This window comes from Gopherus flavomarginatus, chromosome 2 (assembly GCF_025201925.1).
Source record: "Gopherus flavomarginatus isolate rGopFla2 chromosome 2, rGopFla2.mat.asm, whole genome shotgun sequence".
Lineage (NCBI taxonomy): Eukaryota > Metazoa > Chordata > Testudines > Testudinidae > Gopherus > Gopherus flavomarginatus.
Window position 1 is genome coordinate 36325987 of NC_066618.1, and position 17574 is coordinate 36343560.

A 17574-nucleotide genomic window follows, 5' to 3' on the forward strand; every position below is an offset into this window, starting at 1 on the left:
CTTTGCTTCTCCTTCCTGCTGCTTGTTTCCCACTTTAAAACATAATGCTTTGTTTGTGACATCGCAGTCATTTCCATAGTAGCTAGCAATTATGCTGTCAGAGGTAAAAACTGACTTCAGGTAGCATCAGGAACCAGAGGTCTTGAACCCTGGTCCACTGGAGTTTTTGAATATGTCTATACAGCAAAGAAAAATCTGTGACTGACCTGTGCCAGCCAACTTGGGCTTATGGGGCTGTTTCATTCATTTCAGCCAGAGGTTTTTCTTTGCTGTGCAGAAATACTAGGCAGCCCTATCTTGCCATCCAGAGACCTGCTAACAACTTCCAGAATAGCAGCTGAACTCAGACAGAGGACTCCTGTTCTGAAATCTGATTGGTGGAACACTAGGGGTCCTGATTGGGTTAAAATATAAGACAGAGACCAAACACAGGAAGTTGTCCATGCAACTGAGTTCTCCCTGCCTATGGCTGCTTTCCCTGCAATACCTGCTCCTGATCTCCTGATAACATGACCCTGCCTGACACGAGTCTCGGTTTTACCCTCTGGCTTGCTTTGAACTCTGACCTCCTGGTATCTGACCCAGACTGACTCTTGCTCCAATCCCTAGCTCAGATTTCTCAAGCCCCGGTAATAACAGTTTGCAAGGACCACTTAGGCCACAGGCATTAACCTGATGCCAACAGAATGGACCTGGCTAAACCTTTGGGAGTCTGAGAGGGCTTACTGCATTCAGGTGGACTGCCAAGTACTGCAGGCCCAAGTTGTCCAGCTGACCTCAGTGAATGAGCTCTCTTGCCAGAGTAAGTCACACAGTTGTGTGCAGAAAATGCTGTACTCCAGACACTCATGCAGCCCTGTTCCCTGATTCAGTGGTCAGAATGGTATGATGGTAATCTCCAGCGATTCCAGGTTTTATAAACCAGTGCCACTTTCTGTTCATGATGCATCCTCAGTGCTATAATACTCATCGTGCAAAGGTGAGCCTGGTCATCAGCCTGCTGGCAGTGGAAGCATCAGACTCGGCCTCCCCTTTCTTGGAGTATGACAGCTCAGTACTGTTGAACTGGGAGGTCTTCCCCAAGCCATGTCAGTGTTATTTGGTGGCCCACAGCAAATGCAAATAGTGGAGGCTGCCCTAAGGAAGCTCTGATGGGCAGGGCACCATTGCCTCCTAGGCCATGCTGTTTCAACAGTTCACAGCCGATACAGACTGGAATGCGGTGGCACAGGCATACCAGTTCTGATTGGGGCTGCAAGAAGAAATTAAAGATGAATTAGCCTGGGTAGAGATGCCCACAAATCTGGATGCCCTTGTCAATATCCATATAGACAATTAGTTACAGGGACAAAGGAAGGCAAAAAATAGGAGTCTTGAAACCCTCCAGTCTAGGTTCTGGTCTTTTCACCACTGCTGCCTGCCAAGCCAGTGTAGGTGGATGTGGGCTGTCGATAGCTCACCCCCATAGAAAAGGAATGACAACACCAGCACCACCTCCTCTTCTACTATGGTGAGTCAGATCACTCGATCTCTGGCTACCCCATATGAACTCCAAAGAATCAGGGGGAAAAGCTCCACTACACTTCCGTCTGACTAGAGCACATCCAGTGTCCTGCCCGATGGCTCCCCATGTGCAGGTGCCAGTGCATTTGTACATACCTGGGGTGTCCCTGCAAAATCCCATCCTACCAGTCCTCATTGACTCAGGTACAGCTGACTGCTTCATAGATGCAATAGCAGCCCAGATCCTGCAAATTCCCCTGTAATTCAAGGCCACTCCTGACCTTATAGAGATTATTGACAGTTTCCCTTTGTCTTTTGGCCCAGTAATAGAGGAAACAGTTCCCTTGGTGCTTGTGGTTCAGGGACACTGAGAAATGTTACAATTTGGTATGATCTATTCTCTATACTTTCCCCTGATCCTCAGTATTTCCTGGCTGGCCCTCCACAACCCACTCATTTGGTGTCAGGCACAGGAAGTTTGTTTCCCATCAGAGTTTTGTCAGCAGCACTGTGGGGGAACAGTAGTTCATCCAAACCTCACGACCCAGGTGGGGGTAGCTATCCAGACAGAACCTTGCATTGAAGCCACATCTGAACTCCCCTCAAGATACCATGTCTATGTCAATGTTTTTGAAAAGAAGAACGTGGAAACCCTGTCTCCATGCTGGGACTATCACTGCATAATAGAGCTGCATCCTGTGCAAAAATACCATTTGGACAAATGTATCCCATGTCAGAAACGAAGCTGACCATGCTCTGAGAATATCTCCAAAAGAACCTGGCCCAGAGGTTCATCCACAAGTCAACCTTGGAGGCTGGCGCACAAGTCTTCTTTATCAAAAAGAATGACGGCAGTCTCTGACTCTGTTGATTACCATGCATTGAATCAGATAACTATCAGGAATCATTACCACTCCTAATTCCTGAATTGCTGGATTGCAATTTTTGTTCACTTCCAGGGAACAAAAAACCTTATGCAAATCAGGGAAAGGGACGAGTGGAAGACTGCCTTCAGAACCTGGTATGGCAACTACAGATATCTCATAATGCCCTTCGGGTTGACCAGCTCCCCAGACACCTTCCAACATTTTATAAATAATGTGTTCTGAGACATCTTGGCCCAGTAGGTAGTAGTCTACCTAGACAACATGTTGATCTTCTTGTAGCGCAGTGGACTAGTTTGCCTTTGTTATATTCACTTCTACTGTAGCCCAGTGGGCTAGCTTGCCTTTATTATATTTATTTATTTGCATTATATTCTGCTTTGCATTATATTCAGCAGTAATGCAAGAAACCTACAGGCTTATATCCTGTAAGACATAAGGTTCAGCAAGTTAGCATAAGGCTTGAGGCCTATGAACTTTGAACAGATAAACGGCCCAACGGAAAACCCTAAGTATTTGGGGAGCTGAAGATACAGTTTAAGGGGAAGTTCTGATCACAGGTACATAATTCAACCAATGAAGTGTCCTGGCAACGAACTGACATACATAGCGGGTACATAAGGTACATCTAAGGCTAGCTTGCTTGCTTGCCTATATATCTTTTTTTGTAAGTTTCTTATTTTCTTATAGGTTTGATTATTTGTTTTATTATAATAGGTTTATAGGTTGATATTACAGTATATTTTGGCTGTAACACAAGGGCCCTGCAGGCCACATCCTGTATGTTGAGCTAAGGCAAAGTTAGCATACATATGTTTGGGACCTTTCACCTAGATAGATGGTGATGAGCTAAAACATAAGGTACATGTATGGCTGTGACCTTTAACATAGAGGATGCGTTAAAGCAAGTTGGCATAGGGGGTTTCCTAAGTTCATACTCTTTTAAAATTAACAGGTACACCACAACTTGGAAGGAACTGAAATAACCAGGTAAGACAGAAATGACAAATGTGACACCTAATCACAAGAGGCCATGGTAACAAATTGATGCATATGATAATTTGAGATAATTGATAATACTAACCTATAGGAAAAAGACACTCCAATATTAGTAAGATGAGAAAACAGAAATAAGGAAAATGGGAAAAATCCTCTACTGAATATGCAACAAACATAGGGGTGTCAGCGTAACATTATAAAAGTGGCATCCCAGCCTAAGGGCAGTAGGAGAAGGAGATGTAGTCCTTGGGAAGTGCCAGAATGATGGCCACTGGTGATGACGAGGAAAGTGATGAGAAAGATGATGGCTAACATTTCAGGTTGTTGTACAGGAGATGGTGTGAGTATCTGGATGTGCAGAAATACATTCTGTCATATCTCTATTTGTCTTACAAAGTTGGGGTGTTTGTGACTGTGCTAAATAAACTTCATTTGTAAATATAAAAGAGTTCCTATAATGTGAGTGTTGCAACTGTGCACATCAGGGTTCCCAAGTATATAATAATTTGAATAATACTGGGCCTGATCTTGGGGCAAGAGCCTGTCAACCCTCAAAGTGATAACGGGATTCTAAAGTAATGTATATAATTAATACATAACCTAAAGAACGGGCAACATTCTCCAGCTACCCCAAACAGCATACCACTCATGTCCAAATAGTCCTGAAATGGTTATTGCAGTGTGGCCTTCACACCAAGCTCGAAAAGCATGCCTTTGATCAGGCATCCATGGAGTTCTTGTGCTTTATCTTATCCCCAGAAGGATTCCAAATGGACTCAAGCAAGACCAAAGCTGTCCAAGATTGGCCAGTATGCAACATACAATGCTTCTTGGGGTTCGTCAATTTTTATTGATGATTTATTCTGCATTTTTCAGAATAAATCGAGCCCCTCACCGCTGTCCTCCAGAAAAATACCCAATTCCATTGGTCTCCTGAGGCCCAGCATGCATTCAATCAACTGAAACTCACCTCTACTACAACACCCATATTGGCTCATCCAGATGTCAGATAAGCCTTCATTGTATAAACTGATAGTATGGTGATTGGGGCTGTCATTTCCCAGCAGCTTGGTCCTGAGCAAGTGTGACACTTGTGCACTTACTACTCAAGGAAGCTGACTCCCACAGAGCTAAACTCTGAAATACTTGATAAAGAACTCCTGATAATAAAAACCATCTTTGTAGAATGGTGGCACTACCTGAAGAGCTTGCCACCCACCCAAGATACTCACCAATCATAAAAATCTGGAATATCTACAAAGGATGAAAGCCCTAATCCATCAGCAGCTTTGATAGGCCCTATGTTTCTCATGATTCGATTTCTTTATCACATACCGCCCTAGATCCAAAAATGGCAAGGTTGATGGTCTGTCCCAAAGGTATGGTACCAGCTTATGAAGTCCCAGCCAGGAACCACCCTCATTCTCAAACCCTATAACTTTCTCAGTGCAGCTTGCTGTGAGGATATACATAGACTGATATGTTAAGGCCTGATATACACTACAAGTTTATCTCCAATTTAGCAGCGTTAAATCAAATTAACCATGCACCCGTCCACACAACGAAGCCCTTTACTTTGATATAAAGGACTCTTTACATCGATTTCTGTACTCCTCCCCGACGAGGGGAGTAGCACTGAAATCGACATTGCCATTTCGAATTAGGGTTAGTGTGGCCGCAATTCGACGGTATTGGCCTCCGGGAGCTATCCCACAGTGCACCATTGTCACCGCTCTGGACAGCAATCTGAATTCGGATGCACTGGACAGGTAGACAGGAAAAGCCCCACAAACTTTTGAATTTTATTTCCTGTTTGCCCAGCATGGAGCGCTGATCAGCACAGGTGACCATGCAGTCCCAGAATCAAAAAAGAGCTCCACAATGGACCGTACAGGAGATACTGAATCTGATCTCTGTATGGGGAGATGAATCTGTTCTATCAGAACTCCGTTCCAAAAGACGAAATGCCAAAACATTTGAAAAAATCTCCAAGGCCATGATGGACAGAGGCCACAACAGGGACTCAACACAGTGCTGCATGAAACTTAAGGAGCTGAGACAAGCGTACCAGAAAGCCAAATAATTAAACGGATGCTCACGGAGGGAGGGACAACTGATGACTGTAGCTATCCCACAGTTCTCGCATTCTCCAAAAACCATTTGAAATCTGGGCTGAGCTCCCAAAGCCCGAAGGGTCAAAAACATTGTCGCAGGTGGTTCAGGGTCCTGCGCCAGCGTCAGCACCCACCCCGCCCCCCGTGAAAGCAAAGGGAAAAAAATCATTTCTCGCCGTTTCTCAGTGTCACCATATGTCTACTGGATGCTGCTGGCAGATGCAGTGCTGCAGCACTACACAGTAGCATTGCCTTGCCTTGCCTTGCGGACGGCGGACGGTATAGTAGGACTGGGATCCGTCATCATCATCCCGTGGGTGCTCCTGGTTGGCCTTGGTGAGGTTGGCCGGGGGCACCTGGGCAAAAATGGGAATGACTCCAGGTCATTCTCTTCTTTAAGTTTTGTCTAATGGAGATTCAGTCCTGCCTGGAATATCAGGCCAGCTAGAGGTTCCTGCCTCAGGCTGCTCTCACAGTCAGCAGCACCGCACCGTCATGTCTACCCCGGCCTACTCCTTGCTACCAGGGCTCACAATCAGATACTTAGACCTCTACATTTTGCTGCAAATAAAAAAATTAAGCTGCCATTTAGAATTGTCCCCCAACATACATATCCTAGGACATTTTGTATTTTGCCAGTGTCAGCCAAAGTCCCACACACAAATGGAGATTCAGTCCTGCCTGTGCTTCTATCCTAGTGCTTATCACAGATTCCCATTTTCAGCTATAGGCTGAACAAGCGCAGAATGGTGGTTCACTCTACTTCGCTGTAAGCCAACCACCCTCCCTTCCCCCCTTTTATCTCTGCTTGCAGAGGCAATAAAGTCAGTGTTGTTTCTTACTCATGCATTCTGTATTACTTCATCACACAAATGAGGGGAGCCCAGGAGGGGTGGGGGATAAGGGAAGCAAGAAGTGGGGTTGTTGCAGGGGCACCTCCTAGAATGGCATGCAGCTCATCATTTCTGTGGGATGTCTGGGGCTCTGACCTGGAGCGGCCGTTTGCCTCTCTGGTTCTTTAGTAGGCTTGCCTGATATTCTACGCAGGACTGACGCTCCATTAGACAAAACTTAAAGAAGAGAATGACCTGGGGAGTCATTCCCATTTTTGTCCAGATGCCCCAGAACGATCTCACCAAGGCCGGCCAGGAGAACCCATGACAGCAGCAGACGGTACAGTATGACTGGTAACCAACTTTGTCAACTTGCAAAGCTGCAGACGGTACGGTAGGGCTGGTAACTGTCTTTGCTAACTTGCAAAGGCAAGGGAATGCTGCTGTGTAGCACTGCAGTACCACGTCTGTCAGCAGCATCCAGTAGATATACAGTGACAGTGAAAAAAGGCTGAATGGGCTCCATGGTTGCCGTGCTATGGCGTCTGCCCAGACAATCCAGGGAAAAGGGTGTGAAATGATTGTCTGCCATTGCTTTCACGGAGGGAGGATTGACTGATGACATTTACCCATAACCACCCGCGACAAATTTTTGGCCCCATCAGGCATTGGGATCTCAACCCAGAATTCCAATGGTCAGGGGAGACTGCGGGAACTAGGGTATAGCTATGGGATAGCTACCCACAGTGCAACACTCTGGAAGTCGACGGTAGCCTCGGTACATGGACGCACACCGCCAAATTTATGTGCTTAATATGTCTGCGTGCACTTGACTTTATACAATCTGTTTCCAAAAATCAATTTCTGTAAAATCGGAATAATCCCATAGTGTAGACATACCCTAAACCTCTGCCTCAGGAATTCCACCTGATAAACAAACTATTATCCACAAGCAATCCGTGATTCCCAGGAAGGATCACATACGTGAGGGAACACGTCTATGTTCCCCCTGGCCCTCCAAGAGTTGCAGTTCTGCAACTATGCCATGATTTCCCCCTTACAGGACATTTCAACCGCTTCAAGACTCAAAGACTAATATCCTGCTCCTGTTGGTAGTCCCAGATGGAACCAATGATACAGTCATTATTTGCCTCCTGCGATGTCTATGCCCATGCCAAGACACCAAGCCACAAGTCCTATGGTCTCCTCCAGCCTTCAACACCCCATCTGGACCCTGGGCAGCCATCACCATAGTCCTTATTGTAAAATTACCAGAGTCCAACAACTTTACAACAGTTTTGACAGTAGTGGACCATTTTACCAAAATGACTCACTTCATCCTGTGCCCAGGTCTCTCCTCCACTGAAGAGACAGCCCATCTATGGATGAGCTATGTAGTCTGCCTCCGTGGCCTTCCAGAACATGTTACCTCCAATCGAGGGTCTCAGTTCACAGCCCGTTCTGGTGCAAAGCCCTGCATGTGCTGGAGATCTACATATGTCTTTCCTCCACTTATCATCCCCAGTCCAAGAGCCAGATGGAAAGGGCCAACCAAATTCGTGAGCAGTATCTGCAATTCTACATCAATCATCACCAAGATGATTGGTTTTCACTTCTCCCTTACATGGAATTTGCTTACAACAATGCAGACCATGGGTCTACAGGTCTACCTCCCAACGTGCCGATTCCACCCACATCCTCCCCCAACGCAGCCACCTCAGACCTAGTGCAGTAGATTTGTTGGGCCCAGGGAAAAGTGAAGAAGGACCTGGAAGAAGCCAGAGCAGACCACAGGCAGTATGTGGACCAGCATCAATAGCAAGCCCCACCTACTCAATGGGACAAAAGGTATCGCTCTCCACAAAGCACCTGCATACCAACAGACCTGCTCGCAAGCTAGGCTTTTCATTCCTTGATCCTTTTAAGATCCTGCAATAAATTAATCCAGTCACATTTGAGCTTCAGCTACCCTACTCTCTGAGGATTCACCTGGTATTTCATGCATTGCTTTTGAAAATCTACACAGAAAACCCTTTCCCTCACAGGATGCAGCCAGCTCCTCCAGTGGTACTGGTACAAGGCCCTGAGGATTATTTGGTTCATGAGATCCTGGACTCTAAATATAAATGTGGCAGGCTCTGGTATCTTATTGATTGAGAGGGGTGTGATCCTGAGGAGTGCATGTGGGCACCTGCGGAAAATGTACACGTTCCTGCACTTGTGCAAGCATGCCACAGGAATCAGGACAAAATGCCTAGTCCTACAACACCCTGAGGGGCGCCTTGGGGAGGGGATGATGTCAGGGACTGTGGGTCTTGAATGCTGGTCTACAGGGCTCTTAGGGACTAGGCAGTCCTGACCTACCACCCAGTGACTTGCTAACAGGTGCCAGAATAGCAGCTGAGCTCAGACAGAGGACTCCAGTCCTGGGATCAGATTGGTGGAGAACTGGGAAGTCCTGATTGGTCCCCAGCCTCTATTTAACCAAAGGACAGGAACAGAAAGTTGTCCCTGCAACTGGGTTCTCCCTGTGTAGGACTGCTTTCCCTGCAATACCTGCTCTTGCACTCTTCTGGTACCTGACCCTGCCTGACTCACAACTCATTGTCTGCTCACTAGGTCAGACCATCCGCCCCCAGTCGTTGACAGGTAGAAAGCAGCTAATCTACTCTTTAGATCCTGATTCTCATTTTACATTAAGGTCACTACACTAGCCTGGCAGTGAAAAGGGGCCTTAATGTGGATGAAAATTATAATTCTGCTCATTTAAACTCTGTTCCTTTGTTCACTGGACACGCAAAACTGCCCTTGAAGTCTGCTATGGGAGTTCTGGGTGTGCAAGGAATGTAGGATTGGATCCAGTGACCTTGTTTTCAAGCAAATATATTTATTAATGGAGGATATCATATACTGTGGAAGGTGCCAGCAGCTGTTCAGTGTGTAATTTACATCTACTGTTAACATTATTACTAATACGGTATATTTTAACAAAGAGCATATGCTATGGCAGTGACTCAATGAAGTGACACATTATTTCTGAATTAAGTACACAGGCCTTTTTCAAAAAACACAAGCATTATGGTTATTGTGGAGGCTTCTATTTCCTGAGTGAAACAAAAGTAGTTTCCAATCTCGGGAGGGCTGTGGAGGAAATGCATTCCATCCCAACTGCCTGGAGCATTGGGCTGAGCTTGGCCAAGGATTTGGATATGGGTCCCCCATTTCACAGTACATTAGGCAGCCACTAGTCTGTTTGGGAAGCCATACTGATTTTATTTGTATAATCCATAATAGCAGTTTTGCATACAGATTGTTGAGACTTGGAATATTCTCCTCTTGAGGAATGTGCATAGCTTCTGTAACCATACAGAGAGGATATAATCTTTCTATTATTTAAATATATATTTTATGAGTATTATGAGAACTCCTGAGTATAGATAAAATGTTACAATGAAAACAGTTTAAAGTACAGATACAAGGAAAACATTCTTATCCTTTAACTCTCTCCAGGAAATTTGACAAAATACACTTAGAGAATCCAAAGAATGTAGCTCTGTATCAATGTGTGCAGGAAGTGCCAATGATTGAAGCTGCAGTACACACAAATCAGCTTATATGCACTGTCAGTGTAAGTAAAGCTACAAAGGCAAATAAACTTCAATTGTTGTCTCATTAGAATTGTTCTTTTATAAGTGAACAGAACAGAATAACAACAATAAGAGAAAGGACAGAGTTGTTTTTATAGGTCAATCTCTTCTCCGATCTGTATTGCAGATCTTGATTCCAATAATCTGTTTGACATGTATGGCATTCCCTGGAGAGCAGGCAGTCCAGATTGGGAGGTATTGTGAAGATCAATGAGCAGCATTTTGCTCTTTCCTTTATTTTGTTTATAAATAACAATGTACAAATACTAATGTAGTAATAAAAATGTAGGACTTCAAACATTTATAACAGCTCATTTCAACATCAGAGTACCTCCTGTGGTTCTAATTTGTAGAGAAATTAATATTCTTCAGCAGCAGCCTGCAAACTGACCCATCTTGGATACCAGTATGATATTCTGACTATTGTCAAAGATGTTAAGAGATAAAGTCCACTGAGCATTGTGAAGAAGATCCTGAATGCTGTGTTGGTGGTGGGCTTTCCTGAATGACATAAGATTATTCAGCCAAGGAAAAGCTTTAAATGTGAAATTCTAAACCCACTGAAGTCAGCAGGAATCTTTCCATTGGCTTCAATAATCTTTGAATGAAGCCTTAAAAGAGCAACTGACAGGACAGTGAATAAAAACACACCCCAAGAATGATCATTAAGAGCATGAAGACTTCCTACAGGTGGCAACTCTGGTTAGAAGGAAAAGATGTAATTTTTTGTTTGATGCTACATTTGGCTCTTCAGATTAGCTTTGCCAACTGTGCCCCACATATGCAATTGCACAGGATAATTGAATCTTGTGCTAGAATAAAATTCAGGCTTGAGAACCTAATTATGCACTTCTAAATGTGGAGCTAAAACTTCACAGGAATTGAATGTGTGCTGCAGGTGGAGCAGAGCTCATTTGTACAAGTGCTGCATCCGTTGGTCAGCTTTACAGCTTGCTATAGCCTGGTATGGTACCACAGTAAAGAGTTTGTACCATATTCTATCATCAGTCTTCCTGCAAAATCATTAAGTTCAATGGGATTTCTGTCCACAGAGTGAGAGCAATATTATTCTTTTCAAACATTTTATTTAACTTTTAGAAAACATTACATCATGCTCAGATATTGATAAACCACTGACAGAACAGAAACCTGCATAAAATTAAAAATACGGTCAAAATACATAAAGTATAATTTTGTCAAACTGAAGTCCTGTGGACTTCTCAGATAGTGATTATCAATATTAAAATGAAACAACTAGGAAAACATTCACACTGCACTTATCTATAATGTTTCTTTGATAAATAAGAAAGATGCTTCTACAAACTCGGATCATTTGCTCCTGAAAGTTATGCATAGCAAAACTGTATGCTTGTTTTTAAATACAACATGAAACAATGACAAATATCTAAGTGGCTGTCCTTCTAGAATGAAACTATTTATATTCGGTTGCCATATCATAGATTCCCCATATATAGACCAGCACTTTTGGAGCAGGGCCATGAGCACAGACTGGTGGGATCACATTTTCATGCAGACCTGGGGTGAGCAGCAGTGGCTCCAGAACTTTTGCATGAAGAAGCAGATATTCCTGGAGCTTTGTGAGCAACTTGCCATGACCCTCTGGCATCAGGCCACACACATGAGGGAAGACATGCCAGTCTAGAAGCAGGTATCTATAACTATCTGGAAGCTGACTACCTCAGACTGTTACAGATCTGTAGCTAACCAGTTTGATGTTGGCAAGACCACTGTTGGGATTGTGGTGGTGGAGGTTTGAGAGATGATCAGGGCTATGATATACCCAAAGGTGGTGAGCATAAGCAATGTCCCTGAAATACTGTAATTGCTGGTTTTGAGAGGAAGGGATTTTCAAACTGTATCAGGGCCATGGAGGGGACTCCTGTGACCATAGTTTGCCCACTGCATGGAACACATGAGTACATAAAATGAAAAGGGTACTACTCCTCCATTGTGCAGGCCCTGGTTGACCACAGAGCAAGTTAGTGGGCACTAATATGGGCTGTACTAGCAAGTGTATGTTGCCAGGTTTTCTAAAATCAGAAAATTATCTTCATGTACAAGCTGGGACATCATTTATAACAATGTCATTTCGTGGGAACAGTATCATTATCCTCACTATAATTCTAGGAGACCCTGCTTACCTCCTTTTATCATGGCTTAAGAAACCACACCCTGATTTCAAGGGACCTGGCAAAAGAAGGTTCAGTGACACTGCATAGTTGTAGGAGAGGGGTGGAATGTGAGCTTGGCAGATTGAAACCCCAGTGGTGATGGTTACAGAATGTTTGGATGTCAGTGTGATCAGTGCTATCTGCATTATTTGTGCAGAGCACAGTAGGCAATATGGCTATGAGGACAAAGGTGAGCCATTTCGTCAGAAATGCACTCAAGATGCTGCCAGAAGTGCACCTGTCATTACTGGGGCAGGATCCACATGCACAACAGAAATCAACAATGCTCTATGCAGCCACATTATGGGTGTGCATGTTCTAGTGGGTTAAGGCGAATGAAATGTATGTGTACAGTAGTATGAATGAATAGGGAATGAAATATATTTGTAATTGTGCTGCAGTCATCATGTGGGTGCAGGCTAGATCCAGAAGGTGGCTTTAGGAATTTGTATAATGTATTTTGTATACTTAGCTCATGTACCTCATCACGCAGTTTGATTTACTGTGATGGCATGGATGAAAACTATTATGCGGTTTATAAAAACTGGCCATGTACTTAAACACACAACTTAATTGTGATTGATGTTTTGAAACTAATGGGATTTTATGCATGTTATTTAAACTGGTCATGTACTCCAAGCACAGCTTATGGATTACTGTGATCAAGTTCCTCTGAAGTAAATGTAATAAATCATGATAATGCCACCTTGTGTGCATATGGAATGCTTTATTTGTATATCATCAGGTAATAGAAATTCACCATGTTAAAAATCTGATAGGCAGACCTGCTGCCAGCAAAACTTACAATACAACAAACAAAAACAGTACAAAGTCCAGTGAACAGTGGATACGAGGAAATGCAGTGCACAGTAGTGCAAAACACTCAAGCTCTGTGCAGTGCCACCCAATAACTATTTCTGGGTGTTGACTGTCTCTGTTCTCCTTGGCTCTTCTAGTGCGTTTTGCACACATGGGCTGCTGCTGGACTGACCTGGAGTGGAGGACTGCATGGGGAATGTTTGGCCTTTCCAGCAACTGTTCCTTCCTTCTGACATAGACCACCTCAGTACTGTCCAAAGAGTGCATGGGCTGGAGGACATAGTAATGTGGAGGGGACTCAGTGTGGGGGGCTGGAACAGGAGGAGCAGTTGGAGCTGGATCCTGCAGTCTTCTTGTCATGAGCACAAGCATCCTCTCAAACAGTTCTTTGTGCTGTGCGCTATCTTCCTCCCTCAACCTGAGTTCCTGCTCCAAAACTGTGCTGTCAGACTAGGGTGACGAGACAGCAAATGTGAAAAATTGGGGTGGGAGGTAAAAGGGGGTGGGGGTTAATAGGAGCCTATATAAGAAAAAGACCCAAAAATCGGGACTGTCCCTATAAAATCATGACATCTGGTCATCCTATGTCAATCTCTCTTCACGCTATCCAGCCTCTCTCTCTTTCTTCTCGTCTTGCATCTTTTTCTTTAGTATTCCAGCTGCTGGTTGGCATTCTGCAGGATCTCACTTACTTTGTCATGGACCCACTTCCTCCTTGCCTGCTGCATCACAGTTAACAACCCAAGGCTACTGGTTGCCTGTCTGTGCCCTCCAGAGGTGGGAGGGCCTGCCAAGGCAAATGAAAATACATTGTTGTCTGAGCGTGCGACAAGAATTACATTGCATCTACTGCACAGGCAGGGGCTGCCACCGCTTTAAGGTCAAAAGATGCTCTTCTTTATCTTTGTCTTGTTTTTTTCACACACAAAAATTTTTGCCTCAGCCAGTTCTATGAGCCCTCCTCAGCTGCAAGACTTCAGACATCATGGTAAGATGCACTTTACAAGTTCAAGTTAAATTATTTATAAATACCCACCATTTTCCCTGGGGTTGTCTGGGGTGGGTTCCACTCATTATTCTTTACTACCTATGGTTTTACTATCCTTTTAGGCTGAGCAACCACAATATTACAGTCCCGGAGATTCCAGACTGGCAACATGACCTTCTCTTCCAAGCCAGTGGAGGTCATCCATCTATGCTAAAGAACTTTTTAGGCATTTGGTGGCTGACCAGCACATCTTTGAACAGAGGGAGCTCATGAGCTGCAGAGGTATACCTAATAAGTATGTTCTGCCCCAAAATCTAACCATCCGACTGGAATTTCTACTCCATAACCAGTCAGGAGTGGGTTAAAATCTGTGGAGAAAATTAGTAATATGCTGCTTTAGGTTGGAGACGTATTTAAGCCTTCACTCACATCCACGGACTACATACAACCCACTTGGAACAGTTTGGATTCATACTATGGAAACTATGGATTACCTACACCCCCATCCCAGTACAGTTCAGAGTACCCAGACAATACACCATGGCCAGTCGCTACAGTGTGGCATACTAGCAGTGAAGGTGGTGTAAAGCTCTTAAATTTGTAGCTTCAACTTATCTTGGTAATAATCTGAGCATATCGGGTAAAAATTTAATGATAATTGTTTAACTTTTGTTTTAAGTTCCCAAGATCTGTGGTAATTATTGAGGTCACTCTGTACCCCAAATCCCTAGGGTTCCAGTAGCATGCTGAAGTCTTCTGGAAAATTTGAGACAGAATGTTTCAGCCATTTCTGCGAATGAGGCTAGGAAAAAATATTTTGGTTTTCCCATATTAAAAAATTCTTGATACCTTTTCTTTGACGAGGTTTAGTATCCCCATGCTTTGGAGCAGGGACATGAAGTTTGGCAAGGAGGTGGCCTTTGTGTCAATGATATGCCTTCTGCTGTTTCTGTGAAAAATCTGTTCAAATATGACTAAGTTATAAACCTTTGAAAAAACTGCAGTTCACACATACTCAGAGACTTACTAGAATGTACCAGCTAAAAACTCTGAAAACTCTGTTCTCTCTGAATATGCTCAAGCCTCTTGCAGCTCCTAGTGCTGACTAGATGGTGCATGCTCCAGCCCAAGGATCAGAAAGATTTTCCTTATAATTGCTGTTCCCAGTTGCTCTGGGCTGGGCTGGGCTAGGCCTGGGTATGGAGACTAATGAGAGTCTTTCTCCTGTGCTCTGAATGATGCCTCTAGGCAGCATGGAAGAGGAAGCCAGCTGATTCAAATGCAGAGGGGACAAAATCCAGAACACAGGGAGGGAAAGGAGATTAGAAGGAGTGTGATGAGTCTGGGTCTGAAGGGGATGGGGAGAAGCTGTGACTGAGACTTGTGGGGAGAGGCTGGGACTGGGATCCAGGAGGTGAGAGGGAAGGCTGGGCAAAGAGACTAGGAGTGGGAGTGGGGAAGGGAAGACTGGGACTGGTTGAGATAGGATATGGGGATTGTGGGGAGTGGAGATTGGGACTGGGAGCCAGGGAGGGAAATGGTGGGAAGACTGGAGACAGTTGGCTGGGCAGGGAACACAGATTGGATGAGGAGCTGTGAGGGATGAGGAGAACAGGGACTAGCTGAGCAAAAAGCCATAAGGGAGCCAGGGAGGGTTGAGGGGAGACAAGTGTGCAGCTCACTAATGCTGTTGAGTCATTCTAGCCCATTGGTTTCCAGTATGTGGCCATGGACCCCTGGGGGGTCTGCAGACTATGCCTAAGGGGTCCACAAAAGGTTGTCATTATCATAGAACAATGCTTTTCAACCTGTGGTCCACACCTGCATTCAAATTTTTTGGGGTCCGCAAATGAAAAAAATGGTTGAAAAGACACTGCTCTAGCCTGTCGTTTGAATCACTTCATTACAGGACCTTGGGTGAAGGCGATGAAAACTCGTAGGTGAGATTTAAAAAAAAAAAATTAGCTGGAAGAGAGGAGGGGCGTCTGCTCGCACTGCCTTCTGATCAGCAGACTGCAGATGTGACCTCCATTGCCATGATCACTGCAGTGTTGTGTTGGGGCGCTCCCTCCTACTGCTAATCACTTTTTTGGAGACTTTGTCTTTGAGACAAATGATCCCTTTCTTCTCTTTCCCAGTGACCTCTGTGAAATAGTTAGACGAGGAGAGCCTATTAACTTTGGGGCATGTCCCCTTTAGAAATTCTTACTCCACTGACTGATACTGTCAGGAGAAAACAGCCAAGATTTTTAGAAGTGTCTAGTGATGGGATGCTTAAATGGAGACATGTTAAAGCAGAGGTTCTCAAACAGGGTCGGGACCCCTCAGGGGGTCACAAGGTTATTACCTGGAGGGTCATGAGCTGTCAGCCTCCACTCCAAACTCCGCTTCGCCTACAACACTTATAATGGTGTTAAATGTATAAAAAAGTTTTAATTTATTAGGGAGGATCACACGCAGAGGCTTGCTACGTGAAAGGGGTCACCAGTACAAAAGTTTGAGAACCACTGAATTAAAGGGATCGAATTTTTGGAAAGTGCTGATCACCTGTCCGCTGAAGATCAACCACCTTTAAACTGTTACAGACTGGGCACTAGTGACACTTGAAAATCTTTGCATCTGTGAAGATGCCTGTGGCTAATCCTGCATTCCAATGCTATAATTCTCTGTAGCAGTTGAATTTCAGGAGGTGGCCACCACAAAAATTTAATATAATTAGATTGGACCTTTTAGGAGGACACATTGGGCCCTCCAATACACTTGTATAACCTCAGTGGGCAGAAAGGCAAGCACACCAAGGCTGTAGCGTGGAGAGCTGAACTAAAGTCTGGCATAAAATGAACCCTTACGCCACCAGTTACATGCTTCTTTAAATACTTCAAATTCTTATAGTTTGGAGATTTTGCAGTTACAGAAAAAACAAAAAGAAAAATCAAATTAATAAAATAATCTGTAAAAAATCTCTAGTAGTTACATTCAATACATAATGTCTGACTCATAACCTATTTACAATTTCCTGACTCTGACATGATTAATTTGTCAGGGGACTTGGTAGGAACAGCTTTTTATGGAAATAATGCTTCATCATTCAGATTTAAATATTTTTCTCAACAGCTGAGAAAAAAATTATTCACATAATATTATCCTAAATAAATGCAAACAAAATGTACTTCTTTTATTACAACACAAACTTTGCATTTCAGCTAAAAGAACATTTAATTAATAACATACAAACATGGATAGCAAAGCAATATCTTTAGGAGCCAGGGACTTCCCCAGTAAGGCTGTCAGTCATTCTAACCTAGCACAGTTAAATTAATAACAAAAATAAGCTAGCTTTGTATTAAAGATGCTTATCTTGGACCAAGTAAGTCCAAGATGAAAGTTTTGCCAAGCAGTCTATAATATTCAGATTTAAAAACCTTACAAAAATTTGTTGACATTGAATGTCAGATTTCAACCTTCTATTGCAGTAGCTGTGCCATCTTATGATATAGGACTGGACTGTGCAGGCTTTAACCAGGTTAGTGAGCACTGATGCACACACAAGTAGCTCCACTGACTACAGTTGCATTGCTCATTGGAGTTAGTGCTC